Below are 21,479 nucleotides of genomic sequence, written 5' to 3'. Positions count from 1 at the left end.
TACCTTCCCAGAAACCTCACTGCTTTTATCCATTTGTTAAGAGACCATGAATGATATACAAAACTCAGGCTTTCTTAGGCGGGCATTTTATTTAACCAATACTCAAGCATGCCAAACATAACAAAATCTAAGGTCCTCAAAGTATTGGTGTCACAGCCACGTTTAGAAATCTTAAATGACATAAATCCAAATGGACCATCAAACAACAATACAGCATGCAGCCAGATACCCAGAGATTTGAGCATGACTGACACACAGTGAATGACACACACTCAGGCACACTGAGACATTTGGGCTTTTGTGATAACAAGAGATAGTAGTCCCACTGTTTCAGACAGTATATATTTTCCAGCTCTGTCAATGCAGCACGCATCCATGCACAGTTTGCTTTTATGCATAAGGTTTTATAATTTTTATTCACTGCACTGACCACACAATCAATTAATGTCCAATTTAAAACCAATGCATTCCATATATAAGATTGGGTTTTTAGCTAAACAGGCAACACTTAAAAGCATTTCTCTGTGAGGACAGCCCTCTTGCAGCAAAAAATTGCTGCAAGAACAAATACAGAAGCACGATAAACAAATCCCTCTCAATAATTCCATAAAGAGTGGATTCACTAGCCTCGAGTATGTTTTCTCTTGTAAACTTTTTCTTATTTGAAGGATAAGAACATGTGCTACCTATATAACAGTAGAAAAGCGTGCTACAGTGTAAAACCTGATTACTTAACAGGAGAAGAGGTGGGTTTTTTGTTGTAGGTGATGTGGGGTTTTTAAATAAACATACTGTAAGATGCCTGCATGACTACTTTAAAGAAAAATATTGGTACAAGAAATGGTACGATAACGCTTATGAGTGCAGTGATGTGCAAAGTTACTCCACACACAAACGAATTACTGACATTGAAATCTCAGCTATGCAAGCTTTTAAAGCTACAATGAAGGTAAAGGAATACTAGCTGTATAAGCAAAGATACAAAAGCAAACTCAGCCTTTCTGCTTATCGCATACCATGAATTACCGCAACATAAAAATGTTGTAACTTTTTTTCTCTGTATAGAAGTATAATCCATAAATAAAGTATCAGATGAATTCAAGTATCATGCTATTCTAGCTGAGGAGAGCAAATGCCCACCTGTTCCCATGCAAACTACTATTTAAACAACGTACAAAAACCCTACATTCCCAATTTCGTAAAACAACCAGGTACAGTAAACTCACTTTCTTATGCTATTGTAGGCCATACAGTTTAATTGCACTACTATATTAATTTAATTGCACTATATTAAGACTATATAGTCTTCACCTAGATATTGTTACCTCGTTTACACACCAAGAGTTTAAGGCAACTGCTTTTAGTAAGCTCCTAAAGAGGAAAAGATGAGGAAAAAGCCCTTCAACCACTTTCTGGCTACAACTGCACAGGTTAAAAAAATTCAGGCCTGGTGAAAAAGTGCATGTAACAGCCAGTTAATGTGCACATAAGAAGAAAAGTGCTGAAGATCAAACAAAATCAACATCATTTTAATAAGGCCAAATAATTAATGGTAAGGTTCCCCAAAACAAATGAGGCAACCCAAGAGCTGGCTGTTGCCGAAGGGGCAGTCCCATGCCCCCTCTGCTCGCAGCACCCCAACTCCTTCCCCTGCTTTTACATCAGAGCCAGCTGAGCCAGCTGTGAGCTGACTGAACTCGCCAAGCTGTCAGAAAACTAACACACTAAAGGAAAGTAAGCAATGAGAAGTATGGGGAATGTAGGGAAAAAAACAAACAAACAAACAAACATTTGACCAGCAAGTAGCTGTGAATCAGTTCCCTCACCGTATGATCTCACCATTGGGGCACTAACCACATGGTAAAAAGCTGGAGCTGAATCAACAGCAGGACTGAAGGGGAAAGGTCCCTCTCCATCAGTTATTTTGAGTGGTCTGATATTTGTCCGAATGTCCAGTGTGCAGACTGAACTCACCAAAATGACAGAAGACAAACCCAACAAAAATGGGGGGAAAAAAATTTAAAAAAAGATTTCTGATAGGTTCTTAAGAGAAACCAGTACAAGGCACACCCTGCTGTGAGCCAGAGCCAGTCCAAGAGAGGAAGGAGAGGAAGCAGCTGGAGCAGACAGGAGGGGAGGGCACACCACCACCTCCTCCTCCAGGTAGAGGGAAGCTGCCAACCTCTATTCTGAAATTGTTATCATGTGCTGATTACATTCAACAGTGTTAATAACACACAGGAGATTGACTCAAGCAAATACAATTAAATAAGTCAGTGAGTCTACAAAGGCAAAATACCTAGATTCACAATAAATGGTTCTCCTCTGTATACAGATTTTTAATTGACAATTTATCAGTCCGTTACTGAAAAAACATGCTGCAACTTGCTGGAGAGGCATGTTTGTATTAAAAATATAATGCAGTGAGCATGTGTTTGTCCTAACAGAACTGATTTCCCCTCAGAACCTGCCCTTTTGTTGTATGCCTCTTAGATTAACAAGGATCATAAGCCAATATTGAAAACAGTAATGTAAATCAGTTTTCATCAGGTCTTATTGTTACAAGCAGCTGTTAGTTCAACCAGAATTCACCACTTTTAAGGCTGTTTGGAATGATAAAACCAGAAATGGATCAAGAAATTATGCATTTTTAAAAGCACTGCCTCACTCCTAGGCATGCCCAGCATCCGAAGGAAGACTGACAGCCATTCCTTTGATCCAAGAACCAATTTTTATGCAAGCTACTATGTTCTTTGGGAAAAGAATATTCAAGTACTTCAAAGGGAGAAACAGACACCATATTAGCTATTCAACCCTCTTGTACAAGATTACAGAATTTTACTGGTTATCAGAGTATTTAGCCGAACTTAAGTTACTGACTGTGCTTTCTGTAAGTACCATTAGGAAGATGAGCAGCTGCTGCCCCAGGGCACATGCGACCGCTGGCACAGCTGACAGCAGCCAGGTGCCATCGAAACATCTGAAATACCACTGCCAGCTCATCACTGCAAATTCCAGGCTGCAGCACGTCTCCTGAAAGGCCTCACCACTCCTAATTGCAGAAGTATAGTTGACCAAAGGCAGCATCCATCATTTCCTTCAGGGTATTATTTAAATTCAGTACTCACATTCATCATTAAAACATTCTTCCACATTTCTCATGTGCTGTTGTCTACTACATCTTTCAGTGCCCTGGTTCTGGATATATGGTTTTCCACTAGATTAAACAACTTTCTAGAGCCTCAGCATTATACCAAAATAATTTTTCAATTTGCTTTTTGATATGCTAAACAAATTGAAACATCACAGCCTCTCATCCAAAATACATGTCTAAATAGCAGAGTTTATTAATACAACCTCACATACAAAACCTTCCTACCATGGAGGAAATGAGACTGATAAAGAGCAGAAGCCACACCTCAATCTATTTCAGGGCTCCAGCGTGAACTATTTACAATAACCATGGCTTTACCTGCATAAGCGTGCCATTAACAGAATGGCTATGGTTGTAAATTATAATTACTGGCACTAGCAGCTGGCAAAATTTAAGAGTATATTCCCACTCCAAGGCATTTTTCCTATCCTTTAAATAATTCTGCACGGGTTTTTTTTTTGCATTTCTTTCAACATAAGTTTAAAATGTGGACAGAAGGACTGCATCAACCGTCACGCATATAAGTAGTAGAATTTTTGACATACAAAATGGCTAAAGCAATCAGTGATCTATTTGGATCGGTAGTGACATTTTGTGAGGAACATAATTTATACATACAAGTTTTCTCACAAGACAGGCACGTTCATCTCATAGCTGGCACGTCCAACCCACCACTGAACACTAGCATCTTCCTTAAAATTCACTATTAACTTGTTCTATCAAGTCTACAGCACACAATAGCTTTAATCTGATTCAAAAGCAGTTCCACAACTCTGCATCACAGAATTATTTGTGGTGTGACCCACTTAAGATTAAAATGGAAAAAAAATAAAATATATATCCGCTAAGAATGGTAACTTAATTCAGCGAAAAATTAAAATCATCAAGAAAAAAATTCTCTGCTGTAGCAGATGAACAATTAAAGGAACAAGAAAAGATCAATGTATTCAGAAAAAAGGAAAATTAGAAAATAAATGTCTATGTAAAAATTAAATACATAATGTGAGAAGCTTCTCGCTTTCTGGAAATTTCAAAGCAATTAGGTCCCCAGCAGTTCACAGCCTGGCTTGTTTCTTTAGCACCAAACACCAGTTGATTCCTTTCATTAAGCAGGCTTCTCTCTTGCCATTCAATTACTTCACTGATCCTTCTGCCTCTTCAGAAGCCTACTTCTCCAGCAGACACCTGCACCACGCTGGGGGAAGAGAAGGGCAGCTGCTGCCAAAAGGCTCCTCTAGTTCACCGCAGCCTCCTAAAACTACATTATACTTTGTGACTTGTACATTACTATATTCATGGCGGTTTAACACACAGCTACAAAGCTTTTGAAAGAAACTTAAGTAGAAATGGGTTTTAAATAAGGCTGCTGCTTAAGGGGCTTCAGAGGTCCAATATAAGCACAAAAGCTTCTTAATACTAACGCTTAGTATCTGAGATCCCAGCTCTTCCTCCGTATTCAAGGAAATCTTACGACTCAGCTTCTTCCCCTGGTGTACTGTTTAGATTTACCCCACCCATTAATTTCCCCACAAACCTTACTGCTATGCTGCAATATGGTATACAGACAAGCATGTAAATACCTCATCCATTCCTTAGTAAATATATATTTTTTTTAAATAATAATCACAAGTTTCACTACAAAAAGTAACTACTATCTCATAACACACTGACCACCAAAAAGAATATACTTCAAGCTTCAAGAAAAGTTGTCAGACAGTATGCTTGCTTCTGGCCAGGCTGAAGCTCAAATAATTTTCTTGTAGCCTGGCATTACAGTCAACCCCCACGTTGTCTCTGATGCCTTTACAGAATCATCGCAAAACCCAGAATACTTGTTACATGACAAAAACTGCTGCAATTATGTATGTGCCATTCTACTCACCCTTGGAAGCAAAAATGCAAAGCAGAAGAGTCTCCTTTGTAACTATTTCTATTCCTTGGTATATATTATTCCCATTACTTTCCAGGGGTTTTCTCTTTGCATCAGAATTCTGATACACATCTAAAGGTTAATTCTGAGAGTGAAGAAGTGGCAAAAGGGGAGGCAGAAAGTACACTGCAGTTTAACCTCTGATTTCATTTCACATAGTGCAATATGGTCTACAGTTAACATATTCCAGTAACTAAAGACAGCTGTATGAATATCAGAAACCATACAAGCAAAGGACAGGAGGCTCCACTACCACCACATTAGTATTTAGTTTTAACCAGAAAGCCAGTGCAATGAACAGAGGAAAAACAGATTACCTCAAACATGGATTAGTTACGTAAGGAAGGAGGATGAGAATCATAAGTACTAGCACAAGACAGGAAGGGAAATGCACATGAGCTTTCTGGGCCTTTTGCTTTGAAGAGAAGTTGAGAACAATTAAACTGCGACAATGGTCCTGGGATTGCTCCAGGCTCAATCCTCCAAGGTGCAATTTTCTTTAGAGAATATTCTCTCAATAAACAAAAAACTACACTGAGTAAATCCATTCTCTAGAAGCACAAGTAATAAAGCTAGGGGAAAAAAATCAAAATGGAGAAAGTATTTACACAAATGTAGTTTCATTAAGAACCGTAACATAGGATCACTTTAAAAAAATAACATTTAAGAAAATCAACAGTATTTTTCCCATGGTTCCTTAACTTCCTTTGGAGACCAAATTCTGTGGCCTGCTACAAACTTCTAAGGTTCAACCTAAGTTTATCTAAGTTCAACAGACCACAGCTCTTCACCTAATTTATCTGAAGAACAACACATCTTTAATAAACATAACCCACAAAGGAACAAGATCACTTAAGGAACAACAACATTAAAGCATTAAGTTATGGGCTGTAAGACAGCGATCCCGATGTAGCTCAGGAACATTCTAAAAACACTGACTTAAGAACTGGAAAGATATATTAAAGAGTATCCATCATCCCTAACTGATTACTACTGGACCCTGCCACAGGCAGAATATAACAAACTACATCAGTCTCTGCTTCGACATTTTACACCTGTGAAGGCTCCTCTTCCAAAATAATCAATTTGGGACTTCACAATTAAAGACTATTTATGTTAGACTACTGTACAATTCACCTCAGTCCCAACAGCTCTTTACAAACTAGCTGAGATGACATGCAATCAAGCATAGCTTAACGTCTCCGGGTTTACTTTTGTGCATTAGCTTGACCTAACTATGGCTGAAACCCAAAACCAACAGGCACAGCAAGCTGTGCTGAAAAAGATGTTGAGCCAATTAGTCAAACTCCTGAGAGGTGACTCTGAAACCATGGATGACTCCTCAATTCTGCCATTTTTACCTCCATTGAGATATCTCATTGGTGTGACACAAAGATTAAAGTGTAAATTATTCCAAGATAACTCTCATGAATCCAAGCTGATTCCTGCTACACGAAACCAACAGAACTTGGCATATTATTCAATGATTACATATCTCCTCTGCAAAAGGGAGTTCCTGACAAATAACCTATGGGAGTTATGTACTGACTCAGAGAGAAAACAGGCAAGGGCAATCAATAAACGACTCGGGAGTCATGACCCCGCCATTACAGTGAATCCTTTGCTTCTAGTTTATTATACCCTCATTCAGTAAAGAGAAGAAGTTGTTCAGTTTGGGGTTTTTTTTTTCCTTAAATTATCTCTTACCTTGTACTAGGAACTGATGCACAGGCAATATCTGAGCTGATCCATAAGGTCATTATCCATTTGAAGAATTTGTTTTCTGTCAAACTTTTTTTTTTTTTTACATGGTCCCTGGCACTTAAAACACAGTTTTGATGACAATACAAAAGGTTTACTGACAAAGCTCTGTTGATAAATCCTACTAGTGCAGATACAGCTTATATTAATAAAGACCACAACCTCTGACCATAACAACTGTCACTGTGCTAGGGCTTTGCTAAGTACCTTTTTATGAAAAGTGCTCTTTCCTTCACACTGCCAACCAACACCAGTGCCACCATAAACCAAGTGTCTGATTTTCCCAAGCTAGCTGTGTGGAGGTATCATTTAGTATGGAACTTTCACCCAGTTTCTCCTCAGATGGAAATCCCTGCTTCCACTTGAGTACGCTGTACCAAGGACAATGTGACAGATGGGAAAATAGCGCAAAGATTAGCAAAATCAGATGCTAGCCAGGAGAAGCTTCTCTTTTTCCCTGTATACACAAGATCAAGAATTAGCTTCATGGGCATCACTTGAAACAGAAAAAAAAAAAAATCAAAAAATCAACACATCTGTCATATTCAGATGTATATCTCATTTCTACCAAGACACCAGTGTGTATGTACGATATAAATTTATGAGAAGTAGCTGGCTGAAATTTAGCCTGAACAAAATTATTGTGATTTCAGGAAAGAGGAAACACATTGATAATATTATCTCCCTTTTCAACTAAACTAGAAGTCATTACTGAACTGAGGATCAAACTGTGTGCCATGATAATATACAAACAAGTAAAAATCCTAAAACCTTAAAGGATAATTCATTCCTCCCAAGAAATGAAACAGCCACAGAAATACAGAAATTACACATAAATAATTTAAAGATCACAATATACCTGAAGCAGCTGTAAAAAAGTGTCCCTTGCACAGTTCCCTCAAGTCACCCCTCTTCCTTCTGCCTATTCACAGATTTGGTCTAAATCTTCAAAGTCACTAGGGATTTGATTCCGAATACATAAACCACATCACACCTCAATTGCCAAGACAGGTGTGTTCCTTTGGGGCAAGGCAGATCACAGAAAGATATATTTAAGGGTAGATATGATGTATACCAGGTTTAGGAGGACTATCCATGGCACCAACCTTCAGGAGAGATGAGGCGAGAGCCCGAACTTTCAACACCACGCCACTGTGTTTTCCTTTTGTAGCAAGTATTTCGACACAGAGGGAGAGAAGTTTCAACTTAATGCTGAACTCAATTTCATGCTATTAAATGCTCTGCAGCTCCGGAATCAAGAAGGGGGAATGACCTCGATTTCCCCCCAAAATGTGTCCAAGCGCTTGCCACGCCAACATAACTAAGAGTCATTCTGATGACTCACGCTATGCCAGTCCACAGATCCGTGATACAGCAGGATACATCAGCATACACACTCTGAAAAAACAGATATTCCTGAAAAATCCACGTGAAACGTCTTTTCCCTCCTGACACCACCAGAGAGTTCCAGTTACTTGTACATTAAATGGAAACAGAATAGAAACAACGTGCCAGATGCCTATGGTGATCCATCAGATATACATACATTTCCTCTGTCTTTCCCTTCTGGGGACATTTGAGTTATCTCTCCAAGCAGATCCCATAATAAAATAAATAGAAAAAAATTAAAATAACAAAAATAAAATTCATACAGTGACAATTCTGCAACCTGGTCAACCATCCATTAGATACAGAAGTAAATCAGGGGACTTCACAGAATTCAGATAATAGATATCTATTAAAATGTTTTTTTTCACTACTAAGTCAAACAAGATCTAAATAAACAATGTGAAAGACACTATTGCTTTTCAAACTATCCAGATTTCCCTTTTAGATCCTAAAATACAGATTTTTAATCTTCCCCATTCACGATAATTTTAAGTTTAGTTTAGTTTTGTTATCCAATTTAGGGACTTGATGAAAGTCCAGATTTTCTCACTTTTGGTATAAATCTCAGGCGTGAATCCACAACACTGAAAGTTAGAGTACCACAATAAACAGAAGCTACAAGTTGTAGAAACTCCTGCTGCACTAAGACTTTTCAACGCTTATAAGTAATTCTGAAAGTTAAAAATAACCCATTTGGAGAGGAAAAATTCTGTATTTCTGGCCAACAATCCTTATCCTTGTTCGCTAAAGAGCTCAAGAACAACTAATTGTGAAACACAGATTCGACATTTCTTCCTAGATTTGATACTGTTACATCCTCAACCTGCATAAATACATGAGGGACAACTGCCAATGCCAGAGGCAGAGCAGAACTACTCTTCAGACTCTACTCCAACTCAACTACAGCAACACTGAGATCTTACTCAGTGCAATTCCTAAGGGAAGGAAAAAGACTTGCACGGTCAGTCTCAAAGGAAAAAACATAATCCATCTTCTACCGGACATACACTCTAAATCCATGCTTATATTGCTGTTAACTTTTTTTTGTATGCATAGGCACACACGCCTATGTACTATGTTTTTGTTCCCAAACAGGAATGAAAGCTCACTAAACAGAGTTAATTTCTCTTTAAGATAGACAGAAACATATACAGGTGGGAAGGAGTAACTACAATCACTGGCTAGAAAGCTGGGGGGTTGCAGACTGTTTGTTTTTTCCAAGTTAAAGAAATGAAGAAAAATGGCATGCAACTCTCCCACAATTTGAAACTTCAATACATTCATAAGTTTGTCATCACATACAAACACCCTGAAGTTTTTGAGACTTTTTTTGGAAAATATTTCATAACCCTAAAATAAAGCGCCTCTTTACGATCTGTCAGTCCCCTCACCATAACACATGGGTTAAGAGCAGCACCAGTCAGACCGCACAGCTATGCCAGGACTCTGCCCAAAATGCTCTGTGAATGGATGCAGTTCCTAACAGAAAAACTGTTTACTCCAGCTCCACCCTATTACAGAGTTAGCAAAGTTTAAATATTGCTCAATGTCCAATTATAGATGTAAAACGGAACTATGTTAGTCAATACTGATGAGTCAATATACTGCTTTTCTTAGAGATTACAGATTAAATAATCACATCCAGAACAGCACTTTTTTAGAAAATTTAGAATATCTTCAAGAAGCTTTCTTCGTTGTCAATCATTATCCATGAAATCCATGGAAAAAGACTATTTGACCTAGTTGCTGGAGCTTGTGTTTACTTTCAGACCATATTTTAAGACAAGCTGAATTCCTCATGTTCAAGTAGCAAGGCCCTCAAGTCCAACACCCAAAAACTACAAAACCTTAAACCTCAAAGTACCTTTGGTTGTTTTAGCTTTCCCTCAGTAGAACTTTCTTTAAGAGAAGCCTTCATTAATTCCACTGACAAACTATACAAAGACAAATATTCCATAGGAACCTTTCCTTATTTGATTTTGAAGTTGGAAAGCATGCACCAAGGCAGAGGACAGCAAAACCAGGTCCCTCAGTCAAGACTCTAAAGTACTGGCCTGAACAGCAGAAGCCTAGCCTGAATCTTTCTTTCTCATTAGGCAACACATAATCCAAGTGCCTAATGTGGTCACTACCTAGGTCCCCATCCTTTTTTGGGAGACCAAAATGAGATTCTAAGGCTAACAGCTAATACTATGGCAGCAATTCAGATCTATGAATGACAAATGCCACTGCAAACGCACTAGAACAGCACAGGTCATCTTCAACCGCCCCTTCAGAAAATCATAAACCTCCTACCAGTCTTGGGGAGATGCCTTGGAGCATCCAAAATACTATTAGATACCTATGTTTAAGCAGCTGAATCTCACATCACAAATGGATGCCACTGGGAAAAAAAGCTTTGGAAGTCTAAGCTCTCAAGTGGTCCACCAGACAACACACACAACTTCACACACTCAAACACAGGAGAAAATTCTCTGTGCTTAAGCATTCTTCCCTGAAAAAAAGGGGGAGAAACACCATGCTGCTAAAGAACACTGTGAAATGTACTTTCATTAGTATCTGTGAACCAATGAAAAACCCACAAGGACCTGGATCCTCCTGTCTTCAAAAAACTGAGTTTTATGCAATAAAGCCAAAGACCAAATACTACATTGTGACTAAACAAGCACATGCAAAGGATGCCCCTCCACTTAGCCTTCTCTTGTGCCCTGAGAGAACAAAAGGTCCTGCTGGAAAAAAACTGAAAACAATCACATAATCAAACTTTTTGTACCAAATCAGTATAAGCACAGTGAGGTTCTGAATATTTGTTAACTTTTGAGATATTAACTATCTCAACATTATTTGAGATATTAACTATTTTGAGATATTAGCTATCTCAACATTTTTCTAATATAGTACTGAGCATATACAAAGTCTTTACAAAGAACTGTGCCTCAACTCTCTCCCCTACAAGGTATCTCTTTAAATTCCCCTGTAAAGTTTCTCCATCACTACCAATCTCCGGTCAGAAGAAACTCAGGACTTGAATAGCAGGTGTTACAGGTTAGAAGAGCGATGCTTTCGTAAACTGTGTGGGAGAGACTTCTCAGTGCTCACCTGTGTTATACTCAGTGCATGTCTGCATCACTAAGGTCTCAGGTAAAATAAAAACACCTATATTTTCTTTTCTAAAATCTTACTTCCCTGTGAAGAAACTCTTCTTATGCCTTTTCTTTGTCTGTACATGATACTCAATAAAGTCAAAATGTTATATGCTGGTTAATTTTATAAGCCATTACAATACATCAGGAAAAAAAAAAATCTTTTGACATATATTAAAAGGACTATCATCTGCCAAAGCAGTAAAGGACATACTTCACATGTAACAGTCGAAGTAAAATATAACCACACAAGTAGCTTTTGCCTCATTTTTACAACTGTAGCAAAAACTCTTGAAACTTGCTTACCCAGAGGAAGAGATCAGAGACTCCACTGCAGCAGGATGCTCTGAATGTGTGCTATCAGCACACACGTCTACCACGCTGTACAAGATGCTATTGATAATTCAACATCCACAGATTTATTTTTTTTTAAGCAACGTCCTCAACAGATGAGCTGAGAAGCTGGCATGGCTCTGAACAAAAATAAGGCATCCATCCATGGCAAGCCTTCCCAGGTGAGCTCTGGGCCAGGGAAGTAAAAAGAAAAACCACAGGGAAAGTCACACAGTCAGCTTCTGCCTGGCAAAATGTGAGGGGCAGCAGACATGAGAGCTGGCCAGCAAGACAGAGGGGCCTTCCACAACCGTCTGTTCAACAGGCTTTCTTTGTATTTCTATGCACTAGCATGCTTTACTTTGAAGTCAGTAAACAGAACAATAAAAACTTTTCAGAAAGGTATTTCTTCACGTCAGCTGTTTGCCTGGGCACCTCTAGCAGCCAGAAAAAGATTATGCATTCCACATTTCTGGGAACACTTCTCAATTTTTTCATCGTATGTTTTAACACAGATAACTTCAAAGGAGATAAGGCATTTCTTCAGAGGAGATAAGGCATTTCTTCAGAGGAGATAAGGCATTTCACACACACAAATGACTGAGCATAAGTACTTCTCTCACAATCACACATATTCAACTCCCTGAAAAACTGACATATTAATTCAATTTAATTTATAGCTAAATTCTATCTTAGCTATTTTTAAGTGTCAAGTTTCAAATCTTGCAGGGTTTGCGGATAAACGTCTAGTTACATTCTTTCAGTAAGAAAAAGGAATTTGTTATCAATACAAATTGATTAAAAAAAATACACAGCAGGGTAAGGATCAAAAGCAGCACACAGCAATTTTTCACTGATGCAGCCATTTCACTGTCACTCGACAGTACACCTGAACGTTTTATAATAACTCCAAGTAGTAACTCCTAAACAACTTCATCCAAAGATGTTCCTGAACTTAGAGAAACTTGTTACACTAAAATACTACAGTTCTGTACTAATTATAGCTTCTCAGTTTTTGAGCTGTCTTGCTATATTTAACTTTTTAGCGATGAAGTCTCCGACTGTTTGAAGGGGAGAGGAGAACTGCAGAGCAAACAGATGTTTAGAAAGGAACTAGGTATTTTATTAGAAGTAGCAGATTTCCAACAAACAAAAAGATTTGCTAAAACATTCGGTGATTTCCCTCAAAATTTTATGCCCTTGTGGACAGGCTTAAAACTTGCTTTCTTTTAGCATATTTGAAGTCCACAGTCAGAAACTTTTTATAGTGTCTTTTGACCATATGCAGTATTAGCTAGAATACGCAAAACAAGGGAGTTAGCAAACTGCAGTTGTTTATTTAAACCTAAGCAATTTACTTTCTAAATTAATGTTGTCTGAAAAAAACAGACCATGAAGGCTGCTGAGGAACGACCACAGTTATTCTTGCAAACACACAGTATTTTGGCTGCTTCCAGTCTGGATCAATCCTGAATTCAATCCCTTGTAAGAGTACTTAAATAGGGACAAATGAATGTGCCATTTTATCATAAGGCAGAATAACGAAAGCACATAAATCTGACAGGCTAAAGAAAGACCAAACTCACATGACACCAGTTTAAGCCTTAGGTACTCCTGAAGCATGCATTTTAAAAGCCTCACTCAAGTCCGTTAAAATAATTCAAGACAGCCTCATCTTCTAATTTAACCTTTGTGTTTGCACTTGGGGGGTGGGGAAGGATCTCTAAAGTTTCACCTTCTAACCGAAGACATTCGGTTTCCTTCTAGCTCACACCTCTACATCTTGTGCTGCAAGAAGCACGATATTGAGAGAAAACATGGGGAAAGAGAGCACCCAAGCAGTAGGGAACGAGAGCTGAACTTGCAAACAATTCAGACAAACACCCTAAATCAGACAACAAATTGGGGAAGTAGCAGTTTTAAAGTTCTCCTGTTAGAACAGCACAATCTTAAGCATTAATAGCAAAAGGGATCGTTCATCTTCCTTAAGGTTTATCTACAGCTGTACAAATACAGTCGCAGTGAACACCATGACTTAAGGACCACTGGACAAAACCCTTTTTACTTGTTCAATGTGACTAAAATCTGGCTTCAACTTGCAGCTAAGAAGTAGTGATAAAAGTGCACATAGCCCACTGTTTCCTTACCAGAAATTGCTAGATTTACAAGATGTCAACAGTACAATGTAGAAAATAAAACATTTGAAATTCAACTCACATTCTTTGCTTTGCACATTATTCATATAAATAGCTGCAGGCTGTTGTGGTACTATTAATTTTTAAGAAGCAAATGAGTTAAATCTTATTTTTGATAGAAAGCTGCAAGATGCCTCCAATTAGACAAAGGTAATCATATTTAATAGCTGCTCTTGTAATTAAATCATATTATAAAGTGTCAGAAGTACAGAAAAGTAGGGCCAAAGGGGAATTCAAAAGGTCATCTGGGCTCCTTTCTGCCCCCTGCTTCAAACCAGCTTCAACTATTTGCGCGCCATCCCAAAACTCTACATGCACTACAAAACCCATCATTTTAGCAAGCGTCTAAAGCCTCTAAGCGCATTACAGAGATTATCAAAGGTTCCAGAAAGATTTCACACAGAAATTAAGGTTGCAATCAACTCATTAAAAAAATCTGCAAAAACTCAATAGAGAACTGATTCAGAAGGGAGGACATTGGTCAGTAATTCTAATATTCACAAAAATGCCATAAAAAACACTAGAAAGTGCAGCACATACAGCACAACAGTAAGGTATCATTTGACTACTACCCATTAATTAATAAAAGACTAATGCATTAGCTTCCACAATAGAATGCAAAATAGATATCATTCCCTCCTGAATAAATGTTTCATAAAAGCAATCAAAGAATTCCAAGAGGTAGAGTTTTCTTAGTATTTTAATACCCTGCTGGGAATATGCATTGGTCTGTGCTTGATAATGCCCGAAGAGCATAATTATCCCTCAAAAAACATATTGTCAAAAAGTATTACTTAACTAGAACTTTTATCTACTCTTCTTTATTTGTGTAAACACATGTATTTTTTAAAAAAAAAAAGTTAATTTATAATTCTGTATCTACAACCATGCATTAAATACCTACAGATCGTATCAAAGTTTCAGAAATCTGTGTAAACATAAATGAGAACACAACTTCAAAAAAATCAATGTTATCAGCACTTAGAAATATTTAGCAGCATGCTAGTCTATACATACAAATGCACACAAGACCTTTATTCTGCTTGCTCCCAACACCATCAGACACAATCTCCTCCTCTACTTTTTCTGTCTGACCAAGGAAAGTCCCCAACACGTCTATCACACTACCATTGAGATTACAGTTTAAATACAACTTGCTTCAAGCCAAGCGTATACTGGCTGGCTGATTCAATAGTTTCTCATGTCACAAGACAGCCATGAAGCTAACTGTAAAATACAATATTCTTAAAACAGCGAGTCCATGACAGACAGAATCCTACCAAGACACAGTGCCACGGGGCATCATGCCACTCTTACAGATCAGATAAGCTGCCAATTCATACAGGACAACTGAAAAAAAAAAAAAAGAATCGAGTTATTTCTGACCCTGAAACAGGTACCATGCTTATTCTAATTCACAGAATACTTCTTGGCCTTTTTTTTTTCTCTGCAGTTGAAGGCATGTGCCACATCAACAGGTATTAGGTAACAGGTATTAACTAAAGGTACACGGTGTTTTAAATAGTAAAAATCTATTATTTAAAAGTTTAGATGCCAAGGCGCAAGCTCAGGATGTTAAATTTCCTCTGACAGTATATGATTTCATGAGTTCTTCACGTTAAAAAGGAAGACATTTCCTGGCGATGAACTACACTGCTGAAAGGAAAACACAGGGCCTTGAGTTAGAGTTTCTGACAGGTAAGTTTGAAAAACCACGCATGCAAAAAACCTTACAATATTTTGATGCTAATCAAATTTAATTTCTGTCCACATTTAAACTGTTCTTTCAAGCACTGTTACTTGCCTCACTGAAACTAAGGAGCCTAGGTCATGTATTTTAATATTTGACTCATCATGCAAATTAAATCACACCATTCCCATAAGACTGCATATAGCTTTTAAATAAATCCTACGCACCTGCATGATCATTTACCAAAAATTAAATTTTCTATAAAAAAAAAACCTAAAAAATACCCCAAAATACTGCATACATCCGAGTTCCAATACTAGTAGTATTTCACAGATTTGTAAGAAAAGCAATGAAAAAACTTTTTTTTTTTTTCTTTTATGGAGCACTGAGATGACTCCGTGTTAGCTTTCCGTGGGGTAGTCTGCAAGAAAACTGGGATCCTGACAGCCCTCACATACAGTTATTTCAGCACAGAGGCCTATTAGGGCATGAATAACAATTGTAGGAAGAGGCCTTAGACCTGGACGTTGCGAGTACTGCCCAAGTCAGCGCCTGCTCCGCACCCCCAGCCCACTCAAGGGCACAACAAGAGGTTCTCCCCGGGCGTCCTCCTGTCCGAAAGGCCGACTCGGGTGGCGCTGCCCACCTGCCTCCCCCGCGCCGCTCGGCTGGGACGGAGCGTTCCCCCCCGTTCCCAGAGGTGCCGCGGAGCAGCGGCTCCTCCCGCCCCAGCAGCGGCTCCGCTCCTGCGGGCTGAGGTAAACCCTGCGCAGCTTCGCGGATTAATTCGTTACCCAGCTACGGCATTTGAGGAACTTCGGGATGAAAGGCGCTGCCGCACCAGCGCAACACCGACACCGGTCTGCACCCTTCCCCGTCGCGCTGCCCCGGGCTGCGAGACGCCAGCACAGAGACACCCCCCAGAACGCTCCCACAGGGCGCAGACCCCCTCCGGTGAGGGCGGCACCGGCCGGGAACTGCCCCCTCCGCAGCCCGCCGGCGAGCCCCAGGGGGCAGCGCCGCCCCCGAGGCCAACCCGGCCGCTCCCTCCCAGCACCAGCCGGGCCGAGCGGGGAGAGGGGACCGGGCAGCGGCGGGCACCGGCCGGGCCGAACCGCGCTCCTCGGCAGCTCCTCGGCCCGGCCCGGCCCGGCCCGGCCCCGAACGGCCGCGGCGCCGCCTCCCGCCCCGACCCGGCCCCGCGCCGGGGGGAAACGGCGGACAATGCGCCCGCCGCCCTTCGCCCCCCCCCCCACCCCCGCTCCGTCCTCACCCCACGCACCGCCCACCGGGCCCGGGCCCGACCCGCCGCCGGCCTTACACACACACACACACACACACACACACCACCCCCCGCTCGCGGTACCTCAGAGCGGAGCGCGGCCTGGCGCACTCCTCGGCGGCGTGTCCGGCGGGGCCTGCCCCTGGCAGCCCGACCGCCCCGGCGGCTGGCGGCGCGGCTCCGGCGGCGAGAGGCGCGGCGCGGCCCCGGCTCGCCCGGCCCCCTCCCCCCCCCCGCCCCGCGCGCTGCTGCGTCGCTGCGGCCCTTCCCTCGCCCGGCGGCGGAGCGCGGCGGCGGCGGCGGGCGGAGGAGAGCGGCGGCGCTTCCGCCCCGCCGCCGCACGCCGCCGCCCCCTGCCGGCGCGGAGGACCCGGGGCAGCGCCCACGCGGGGCGCCGGCGGCGGGATCCTCGCGGGGAGGGGGCGGGTCGCTGGGGCCGCCGCTGCCCCCCGCGCCCCGGGGAAAGGCGGCGCCAGGGAGCCCCACGGCTGGGTACGGGGTGGCCTGCGCCACCGCCCCCCGGGCGGGTGGGTGCCAAAGCACCCCCGCCATCGGGTTACCTGGTAGTGATACGTAACCTTGATTATTATCCTTATTTCCTTTATTGTTTACTATTGTTTACATTTATTATTTTGTTCTTTATTACTATTTATTGGGTTCAATATTTATCTTTTACATTTTATTGTTTATTCTTTTGTTATTTATTAATTCATATTGGTTTTATTATTTATTATTATTATTCTTTTGTTCTTTATTAAGATTATTTTATTATTTACATTCTATTGTTTAGCATTTATTGGTGTATACAATTTATTATTATTATTATACTCATTCCACCCTCCCCTCTTTGCCCCAACCTCTGGCAGACCCTTCGCACCCTCAGCACTCTCAGAAAACTCTTTTTTTTTTTTTTTTTCCCCACACCATGAGCATCGGGGCTCCGATGTGGGGTTGTGACACAGCATTGTGCCTCGGACTTGGGTTTCAGCCGGCCCTGCACATCAGGCTGCCAGTGAATTACAGTCTGAAGGTTTTCTGATAGTTCCCACTGTGGTGTGGAAGGGCTTCAGGCTGTTTCTATGTCCCTGGCAGGTAATATTCATATTATTCTCACCGTGACAAATGCAGTTTAGCCTGAATCAAAGAAAGGCCACCTCTCGCCCAGCATAGATCAACCCGATGTTGTCCATTAGTGCAGTATAATACCCAACACGATTTTAAAACAGGAAAATATATTTTGATGGAACAAGTCATGAATTTCTTACAAGCCATGATGTGAAACCTTGCCCCCGCGGGTCTGATGTGTAACTGCCATGCAGCAGAGCGGGACTTGCTGGCCTGGTTTCTCAAAATGGCCCTAAGCTCCCCGTGTTCCACACAGCTCCAGCTGACAGCTTCTGTCTTCAGCTTCTTTTAATTATGTGTCTCCACATCCTTCTCCTGCACTTCCCCATCACATCACGGGGGAGGGTTTGGGTCGGGCTTCTTGATACCGTAATTTTTTCCTGCAGCAGCGCGTTGCTGCTCCGAACTTCACGTGTCGCGGTTGCCTTGTCTGCCCTTCCAAAGGCCAGCGGCGCGGGGGCAGGCAGAGCTGCTGCTGCCACCCCGGGGGCTCCCGCCGGGACGCTGCGCTGGAGGCGGCAGCTCTTGCCGGGCACAGAGGGGCCAAAGCTCCCCTCACTGGGACTGGGCTCACACCTAAGAGTGAGAATTTACGGTAGCCACAGGGAGGTGATGGGGTGGAAGAAAAGCGAAAGCAATTTCTGTAGTGACCCCTGAACTAGTGCGGTGGGGTTTGCACAGGGTGCTGGGCACACACGCTCCCCTGGGGTCTGCAGGGTCTCCTTTTTTCCCCCATGCCTGGCAGGCGTTCCCTTCTCCCCAGCTGGAAGTTTACCAAATTAAAAAAGCAAACTCACTCAAACATAAGCAAAAATAGTCTTCATACCCAGACAACAAATAGCATCCCGGGCTGCCCAAGAAAACACAGCGGTCCGGCGGTGCTTGGCTGGCATGCCCAAGCAGCGTGATGCCCTCTGTGTTGCAGTTTTGGATGTATATCCCGGGTACTCTGTGCTAGCTGTGTCTTTTACCAGCCTGGCAGCAACCTCCAGTATCTCACAGGCCAACTTCTCCCCGCTGCGAGATGGGTTTTCATTCGCAGACCCTTTGCATGTCATCCACCTGCAGCGTCCTGCTCAAAGTCCCCTTGTTCTCCTCCCGTTCCCACCCTGACGGCTCCCTGGGCTTGGCTGCGCCATCCGGCAGGAAACAACAGCTAACAGCAGGAGAAAACAGGTTCCTGGTGCCATCTCTGATGCGGAAAGATCTCACAGAACATGTGAAGCGCGCAGCCAACAAGTCTTCCTGAATCAGCCTGCTTAGTCCGCTCTGTGCTACAGCTTGGGTGCAGAAAAATGTTTCTGGCCGCACTCGCAGCCGTCCGTGCGCCCGACGGCACGGGAGTGCGGAGGCGTTTGCGCTGGGCAGCGTGCTGGTGCCACTGGAGGCTACCCTGGCCAGCCCTGCCATGGTCAACACCTCACCGGACGGGGCATGGGGGTATAAGCAAGTACATACACATATATATGTAAAAAGATAAGAGCAAGTGTGTATATATATATTTATATATGTATTTTTGATATGTACTCGTTTATATCCTCCAAATATATACTTGCTCTTCCATAAAGATAAAAGAGATGAAGCAGCTCTGGACCCGGAGCAGGCGGGGGGACACGCTGCCTGCGTGAGGTGATGGGACCGTGGGGAATGGCTCACAAAGCTTTCCCCGGCCCACAGCGTGCCGTTGGGGAAATGTTGACAGTTCGTCTATCCCACTTGTGAGCTGGGAATAATGGTTTTCAAAGCCAACATGGAAAGGGTGTGTATGTCTGAGTTCAAATTGTTAACCTGTAATTATGCTAAAAACTTTAAAGTTTAAACAGATAATATTCAGGGTACTGACTTGAGGGGAGAAGGAATTAAAGGCAAATGCTAGTACAGGGATTTGACACCAGCTGCTGGAAAATAGGCACTACTGCTTTACAAGTGACCAATGGAAAAAGGATCATGCAAGTAATGGGTTCAGTGCAATTACCCTCCTGATGTAGTATACTGCAGGGAAAACCCTGAACAGAGAGCACATGATTCTTCTAAGCTCTTAGAAGCAGGAATTAAATTCAACATGTGAAAGAGCTCTTAGTTCACTAGCAATTCACTAATTCACAGCCATGACTGAGACATCCATTGTGAATTAATTAATCCTTGTGAATTAGGAAGTGAATAAACTTTTAAAAATCCAAGTTACTTCACTGAAAAAAAAAAAAAAAAAAAAAGGTAGTTAGAAAGGCAAGTACTCAGGTGCTTTGCTCAGGAGGAACTGAATGGCATCCCAGGGTTTGCTGCTGGTTTGAGGCCCAGGGAGCCCTGCAGCTCAGCTCCTCTAATCACCACCCAACACGGACAAATGGCAGAAGTGGGAAAAAATACTACGTCATCCTGTGAAATTCATGCTTCTTCAAGCACCTGTTTTGCCCACCTCTTTTCTCCCTTTGACCGTACCTTAGGCAGAGCTGCCGTGCCCCACGTGGGATGCCAGGTCCTGCGTGGCAGCAGCTCTCTCTCCCGGGCCAGCCTCCCTCTGCCCTCCGTGAGGCCAAGGGCAGGTGGAGGCAGGGAGGCTGCTGATAGCACCACGGGCTCCTGCGATCCAGCCAAAAACCAGGCTGCAAGAGCATCATGTTTGCAGGATGTCCTTCACACCAGGCTGGTTTCCTTAAGAGCGTGGCAACACAGCTTCTAAAGTAGGTCCCCAGCAGCCCCAAGGGTCTCTGTCCCACCCCGTCCCCAGAGGTCAAGGCTTGTTTCTTAGCTAAACTAGATGAGTTACTTTGCCTGCGTGAACTACTGAGGGTGCATCAGAGTGACTGTTACCTTCTCCAGGGCTGTAATGCAGCAGGACACGCGTGCCCTTTCCCTTTGGAGGATGTTTCCTCCCCTCCACCACTACCCTGCTGAAGGGGCAGGTCCCAAGTGCCTCTCATCATGTCCCGCACCGCGTCCCCCCAGGTCCTGCAGCCTGCCACGTGCTTTTGGATGTCACTGCCCATAGCCCAAATGGGCATGATCCCAAGCAAAGTAAACGTCACTCCTACAAAAAGCCCCATGCCCACTTTTACCGACAGTGGTGCACGTGAGAGCTCCCCAGCACGAGCCCCATTTGCACAGAGCCCAAACCATCGTGGAACGCGGGGCAGGGAGCACAGCGGCAGAAACAATTGCCCGTACCTCGGGCACGTCACTACCTCGCCATGCAATGGGAAGGAGGTGTTCCTCTGGCACCTACATGGCCATCTCAATAGGCACAACACGGACCATCTGAAAAAGTAATCTGGGTCTTCTTGCCAGCTGCCTTGACAAATACACAAAGAGGAAGGAACATAACCAACATCCAGCTTATGTCTTAACTGGTCATGGGCATGACTGGTGTGACTCAGAGACCAGAGCCCGGGTTCCTGGTCCCTGACAGAGTGTTTCAGGGAAAAGGCTTTGGGGAGGAAATATTAGGAATTGTGATGACTGCAATTATGCTGAATATCT

General features: G+C 42.6%; 1 protein-coding gene across 3 annotated transcripts in view; it reads right to left on the bottom strand.

Annotated features, from left to right (window-relative positions):
- Positions 1–17,108, bottom strand: part of CAB39 (calcium binding protein 39) — a 42,694-nt gene extending 25,586 nt beyond the window's left edge. The window contains exons 1-2 of one of the 3 annotated variants that reach the window (XM_042799455.1): positions 16,962–17,108; positions 15,186–15,255 (exon numbers count right to left, since the gene is read on the bottom strand). The gene's annotated coding sequence lies outside the window, so the exon portion shown is untranslated. Of the gene's footprint in view, positions 1–15,185; positions 15,256–16,389; positions 16,411–16,961 lie in introns of those variants that run through there. The other 2 variants (XM_042799444.1, XM_033001624.2) reach the window with 2 other exon arrangements.
- Positions 17,109–21,479: the final 4,371 nt, after the last annotated feature.

This window comes from Tyto alba, unplaced genomic scaffold (genome assembly GCF_018691265.1).
Source record: "Tyto alba isolate M040663 unplaced genomic scaffold, T.alba_DEE_v4.0 Super-Scaffold_10, whole genome shotgun sequence".
NCBI lineage: Eukaryota > Metazoa > Chordata > Aves > Strigiformes > Tytonidae > Tyto > Tyto alba.
The sequence above is the reverse complement of the archived record's forward strand: the minus strand, read 5'-3'. Positions and strand labels throughout refer to the sequence as shown.